Source organism: Gracilinanus agilis, chromosome 2 (genome assembly GCF_016433145.1).
Source record: "Gracilinanus agilis isolate LMUSP501 chromosome 2, AgileGrace, whole genome shotgun sequence".
NCBI classification, from domain to species: Eukaryota; Metazoa; Chordata; class Mammalia; order Didelphimorphia; family Didelphidae; genus Gracilinanus; species Gracilinanus agilis.
In genome coordinates this window covers 273,994,243-274,001,325 of record NC_058131.1, presented here as the reverse complement: position 1 = coordinate 274,001,325, position 7,083 = coordinate 273,994,243, and positions in this window count along the sequence as shown.

The following is a 7,083-nucleotide window of genomic DNA, read 5'->3' as shown; positions in this document are numbered from 1 at the left end:
ATCAATACTCTGTATCGATGCCAAGGCAGAAGAGCAGTAAGGGCTGGTAATGGGGGTTAAGTGACTTGCCCAGGGTAACATAGCTAGGAAGTGTCTGAGGACAGGTTTTGAACCCAGGACCTCTTGTCTCTAGGCCTGACTCTCAGACCACTGAGCTACCTAGCTGCCCCACCATCTGTTGATCTTAAATTTTTCTATTGACTACCTTCATTAGGGATTTTCTTAGCCCACTAAAGGGTAGGGACAGATAGGTGACACAGTGGGACAGAAAGCCAGGCCTGGAAATGGGAAGTCTTAGGTTCAAATCTGGCTTCAGACATTTCCTATCTGTGTGACCCTGGGCAAGTCACTTAACCCCAGTTGCCCAACTCTTAATGCTGTTCTTTCACCTTTGAACTGATAAAGGGTTTAAAAAGGGGTGTGTATGGGGGGAGGGTGTGCTAGATAATGCCTGACATTGAGATAATATTTATAAAGTACCTGGCACATAGTAAGCACTTAATAACAAATATTAGTTCCCTCCCTTTCCCCATCTATATAATACTTCAAGGCTAAAAAACCATTTTACATCTATTATCTCAGCCAGTCCTCATAAAACCCTATGAGGTAAGGAAGTACTGCCATTACCTACACTTAGCCTAGGTGGAAACGCAAGTTCAAACACACACTGTTTGTGTTTGAGGAAAGGTTAAAGCACAGGGGCTCTCCTAATTCCAAGCCTTGTTTTCTTTCCAGTATATTGGGCTTCCTACTCTTGGGAAGTGGTAATTAGCATTAGGCAAAACTGATCACCTTACTTGGTTCCCACCAGCTTTGATCTTCTAACAACCCCATAAGGAGGACAACAGCCAGCTGTCAAGCAGATTGTGTATGAGGGTAGCTGAGGAACCTCAGCAGGACATCCTACAAGTCTTAAGAGTAGTTTTAAGCTATTAAATCTTGTGATTCAACAACAGCAAAATATTTGAAAGGTGGGAACTCATAAGCCTTGTCTAGTTTCTTTCAGTGGTGTGTTTTTATTTCATGGTTGCATTCTCAGGAATGAAGGGCTGCCCCCAGGAAACGTCTGGCCCACAATATTCTTTGTGGTTTTGTTATTTTTTCCCCCTTTGTTTATTTTTTTTTTAAGCCCTTAACTTCCATCTTTGGTTCCAAAGCAGAAGAGCAGTAAAGGCTAGATGATGATGGCTTGCCCAGGGTCATACAGCAAGGCCAGATTTGAACCCAGGACCTCCCTCCCATCCCTAGGGTATTACTTGTTACATCTCTTTTATTTCTGGGAAGAAGTTTATAAGCGAGGGTACCATCAAAAAGATAGCTTTTTTTTTTTAAACCCTTACCTTTTATCTTAGAATTGTTACCGAGCATTCCAAAGCAGAAGAGTGGTAAGGGCTAGATAATTGGGTTCAAATGGTTTGCCCAGGGCCCACAGCTGGGAATTATCTGGTTAGATTTGAACTCAAGACCTCCCATCTCCAGGTCTAGCTTCCAATCCACTGAACCACTTAACTGTTCCTTCATTTGTACAAAGAAGCATTTATCAATTTCTTTGTGCCAGACACTAGGTGCTGTAGATACAAAGATGAAAAATGACATTCTCTTTACTGTAAGAGCTTACGTTCTAGGGTGGCAGTGGAATACAACATGCACACAGATAAAAGAATAAAGCATGGTAGAATATAATAGGGACCAAGGAGGAAGATAAAGTGCTCTTGGAAAATTTCAATGGGGACATAGCTGGGAGGGTGGAAGGACTAGGAAACCTTCATAGAAGAGGTAATACTTATGGCCTCATCGTGGAAGAAAACTGAAAATCTGTCACAAATAGAAGCTCAACTTTTGATACTTAGACAAAGGAGGCCTACCAGGAGACTACTGTGCCAGGCTATCTCAGGGTCATAGGAATCAAGGCTGGAAGGAACCTTAGAGGTCCCAGTTATTGAGAGCTCCCTGTGTGCCGGGCTTTTTGCTAACTCTGGGGATACCAAAAGAAAGAATGAAATAATCCCTATTCTCACAGAGCTTAAATTTTACCTGGGGAGACAAGTACATATATATGTGTTATGCAATAAATATAAAGAAAACGGAAGTAAATTCAGAGTGGTTTAGAGAAGGAGAGTACCGGCAGCTAGAAGGGGAAGAGATCACAGGGTTTCTTCTTAAAAGGAGAGATTCTTTGAGGCAGAGGTGAAAGAACATTGTAGGGATGACATCAATGCAAAAACAGACAGGAGATGGAGTGCAGTATGTGTGGAAAGGCCAGTTTGGCTAGCTTGTGGAATGTGGGAAGGAGAATGATGTATATAAAGCTGGAAGGATAGGCTGGGACCAGTTTTTCAATATTCAATAACTCAACCGAGGAGTTGGTATCTGGTCCTGGGGATCCCCTGGATTTTATTGAATAGGAGTGTGGTAGTCAGATCTTAGCCTAAGAAAAATTGCTTTGGCAGTTGTGTGGAAGATGAATAGGAGCCAAGAGAGCCTGGAGGCAGGAAGTCCAAGCATTCATAGATCATAGATCAGATAATAAAGCATTGATCTGGGAGGGAACTTCCTGCCTTAGCCAGTTTCCTCCTCTTCTTCCCAAAGTTCATCAATGTCAGAATCTCTGTTTCTTGGGAAACTGTAAGTCAGAATCCCATTACAACTTCCTGTCTTATCTAGTTCAGGATGTTTGGTCCTCCTGCCCTAAGATTCCCCTTTGGAGAGAGGTGAGTGACACCTCGGAAAAGTTACACCTTTGAACTGAGCCAGAAATTCTTGGACTCTTGACCTGAAAGTGCTTGATGAGTTTGTTCCTTGAAGCTTGGCAGCTTGGGATTGTAGAGTAGGCAGTAGTATAGCAAATGACAAAGCAGTTTATTTGTCCCTGGAGGCTAAGAGGGGCTTAGGAAGCCTAGGATGTCCTGGCTTCTGGTGGACACAGGCTTAACATAAAAGAATAAATGAAGTTTGCAACTGTTTCAGCCTGAGCCAGTGTCTGAGAGTTGCATTTATACATCAGTTTATGAAGGAGCTACAATTTTAATATAAGAATTTCCACTATGGAAATTCTGCTAATGCTAATTGCAACCCCTTTGAATTATAGTGATTAACCATAGGTGGAAGAAACATTCAAGATCATCTGTTCCAAGGATTCTTAACCCTTTTATATGAAATGGTGCCTTCTGGCAGTCTGGCCAAGTCTATGGATCCCTTCTCAGAATGTATAAATTAGGAGACAGCAGGGTGGCTCGGTGAATTGAGAACCAGGCCCAGAGTTCAAATCTGGCCTCTGACACTGCCTAGCTGTGAGACCTTGGGCAAGTCACTTAACTCCTATTGCCGAGCCCTTGCCACTTGCCTGGCCTTGGAACCAACACACACTATTGATTCTAAGACAGAAGATAAGGGTTTTTAAAAAAAGAATGCATAAATTAAAATACATTGGATCACAAAAGAAACCATACATTGAAACAAAGGATTTTTTTTTCCCATCCAAGTTCTTGGATCTCCCCCTGAAGTAATACATGAACCTCTAGAAATCCATGTACCCCAAGTTAAGAACCCATGATCTAGCCCAAACCCCTGTGTTTTACAGATTCAGGAACTGCAAGGGACAATTGCTATGACTTAGGATCATAGGTTTAGAATTGGAAGGGAACTTGAAGATCATCAGGCCCAACAAATGAGCAAACAGGCCTAGAGAGGTTAAGTGACTTTTCCCTGGGTCACAAAGCAGAATTTAAAAGATCTTCCTGAAGCTGGGCTGAGCACCAACCACTGCATCACATGGTTTATACCCAAGGTCCAAGAAGCAGGCGGCAGAGCAAAGATTCAAACCCACGTCCACAGATTTACAACCAGTGAAATTTCCTTTCTACAGTGCAGGTTGCCTCCAGTGGCCCACAGGGTCTGAAAGATTTGAACCCAGGATTCTCTCCACCAAGCCAGGCTGATTATTGTGTCTGGACTCCTCTTTTAACCTTTTTTCAAAGTGACAGGCAGCCTGTCTTATGGGAAGAAAGCACTTCTGGCTTAGAGTGAGAAGTCCAGATGCTGATGAGTAGCTGCATACCTTAGCTATGGGACTTCTCTCTGAGCCTCACTTTCCCCATCTCTAAAATGGAAATGATAACCCTTGAACCACATTCCTCAGAGGATTGTGATGAAAGTGATTTGTAAAGAATACCAGAGGAAGAGGTGGCATGGGGAAAAGGGTATCGATATCATTTTTCTCAGATAGCAAGATATAGAAACAATGAGCAGACTATTCCCTATGTTGATGTGTATATAATTAACAGAAACAACTGAGTGTATATATACTTTTGTTATTTAGTCATTTTCAATCATGTCTGACTCTTTGGGACCCCATGTAGGGTTTTCTTTGCCAAGATACTGGAGTGATTTGCCATTTCCTTTTCCGAGCCATTTTACAGATGAGAAAACTGAGGCAAAAGGGTTAAGGGACTCGTCCAAGGTCACACAGTAAGCATCTGAAGCCATATTTGTCAGTCAGGCCAGACGCTCTCTACTGCACCATTAGCTGCCCTCAGTTTGTCTATATATACACGTATATGAAAACCAAATGTCCATAGATCTTAGGTGGGGTAATGGTATTCATTTCCCAATAGAGACGTCAAAGATATTCTCAAAAACAAGAATTATAAACTATTAACTATATGAAAGAATGCTCCAAATCCAAATAAGCCTGAGGTTTTACCCCACACCCTGCAAATTGTCAAGGATTAAAAGATGGGAATAGAGGAAGCTAAGAAGCACAGTGGATAAAGCACCTGGCCTGGAATCAGGAGGTCCTGGGTTCAAATCTGCCTTAGACCCTTCCTAGCTGTGTGACCCTGGGCAAGTCACTTAATCCTCATTCCCTACCCCTTACTGCTCTTCTCTCTTTGAATCTACTAAGAAGGTAAGGGTTTTAAACAAAATATAAGAATAGTCAATATTGAAGCTTGGCACACTAAAATGTTGTTGGTGTAAAGGTAGTTCATTGGGAGCAGTTAGGTGGCTCAGTGGCTACAGCCCCGGGCCTGGAGTCAGAAAGATTACTTCAAATCCCACTTTAGATGTTTTTTAGCTTACCCTGGGCAAGTCACTAAATTATTGGCCTTAGTTTCCCTTTGTAAAATGGAAATAATAATAGTGTCTACCTCCAAAGTAGTTGTAAGGCTAAAATAATAATTGTAAAGCACTTAGCATAGTACCCAGCCCTGTAGTAAGCACTTTATAAATTTTAGCTATTATTATCTGTCATTATTATTGTTATTAGTAGAGCTGTGAATCAGTACAACAATCTTAGGAAGCAATTTGGAATTATGCAAAACAAAGGGACCAAAATGTCCATACCCTTTGAACCTAGAGCAGTGATGGGCAACCTTTTGAGCTTGGTGTGTCAAAATTTGCCAAAAAACTGAGCATAACTCTGGTGGTGTGTCACTTCGAGAAAAACACCATAATTTCATGATATTTATAGTTTAAATAACAAAAATGTATAATTGTAATATATAACTATTTAAAAAACCAAAATAGGTAAATGAATATAGGTAGAATTGTCATCTATAGTGCACAGAGTGTCTACACTACACTATAGCAAATGTTTCATCCTCAGCATGCAGCCCCATACTTCTCTGTATGAGGCCACATGTCACCGAAGATGACGTGTCATAGGTTTGCCATCATCGACCTAGAGATTCCACTACTAGGCTTGAATGAGAAAGGCCTCATATATGAAAATAATTGTAGCACAATTTGTGATAGCAAAGAATTAGAAACAAAGTAGAGATCTATGGACTGGGCCATGGCCAAACAAAATGGTATACATGAGTGTAATGGAGTATTACTGAACTGTAAGAATGATGAATACAGAGAAACATGGAGGAAATATTTACACAATTTGATACAGACAGAAGTAAGCAGAGCCAAGAAAATTTACACAATGATAACCATGAAATAGAAAGAACTGCCACAAAACAATCAAAAGTAAATGTTGCAGAATTATATAGAAGAAGCATAACTCAAAAGAGATATGAAAAGATGCCTGCTCCCATTCTCTGAAGAGGTGAGAGGTCCAAGAGTGGCACATTGCCCATGTTTCACTTTCTTTTTGATGTTTTGATCAGTTTTGCTCTTTTTTTTCCTTGAAAAATATTGTTATATGAGATGGCTTTCTGGGGATGGGATGGGGAGGGACATGGGAAAAAACTTTGGTGATGTTTAAAAAATATCAATAAAATTTATGAAGGAGAAAAATACCCGAGCCACTATTGTTAGTGTTATCTTCTCAGGAACCTTTTGAAGAAAGTATACACCTTTTTGTTTTTTGTTTTTTTTTTTTTAAACTTCTGCCTGCTGTCCTAGAATAAATATTGTTGGTTCCAAGAGCTAGGCAATGGGGGTTAAGTGACTTGTTATCCAGGGTCACAGAGCTAGGAAGTATTGGAGGTGAGATCTGAACCCAGGACCTCCCATGTCTAGGCTTGGCTCCCTATCCACTGAGCTACCCAGCTACCCCACTTTCTCTGCACCAGGGCATTTTAAAAATGGAGAAACAGAAGCCCAGGAGATTTAGTCAAAGTCATGCATAGTTGATGACTTGGATTTTCCTGGTCCAGGGCTTGACTTTCAGTTTCTTCTCTGCCCTGAAACTGCCACGGAGGCACGTGGTCCTAAACACGAGCCACATACACAGGGGGTGACTTGGTTCCCTTTAGTGACTTTGTATCTCGCTCCCACTCTGGGAAGGCTTCCTGGGGATACTTCCCTGTATCGTGTCCAGGCCCACATTCCTACTGGCAAATGCTTGTGTAGCTAGTGTAATGGTGCATGGCATGGAGTGGCTCCTTTTTTATGTGTCTTCCTGGCGTCCAGCAGAATGGAAATGGTCATGCTCCAGGGAGCTTGGGCGTGCTCCCTCCTCCCCCTGCCACAAAGGGACCCGGGTCCTGAGATAGCCACAAACAAGGGAGGCCACTCCAGCCACTCCCCGTCCCCCAGCTCCAGATTTCAAAGGAAAAACACTGTGAGGGTCAGTTTTGCCTTCCAGAAGACTGCCTAAATCATCATGTTCTGAAGGTTTAACGAGCATAG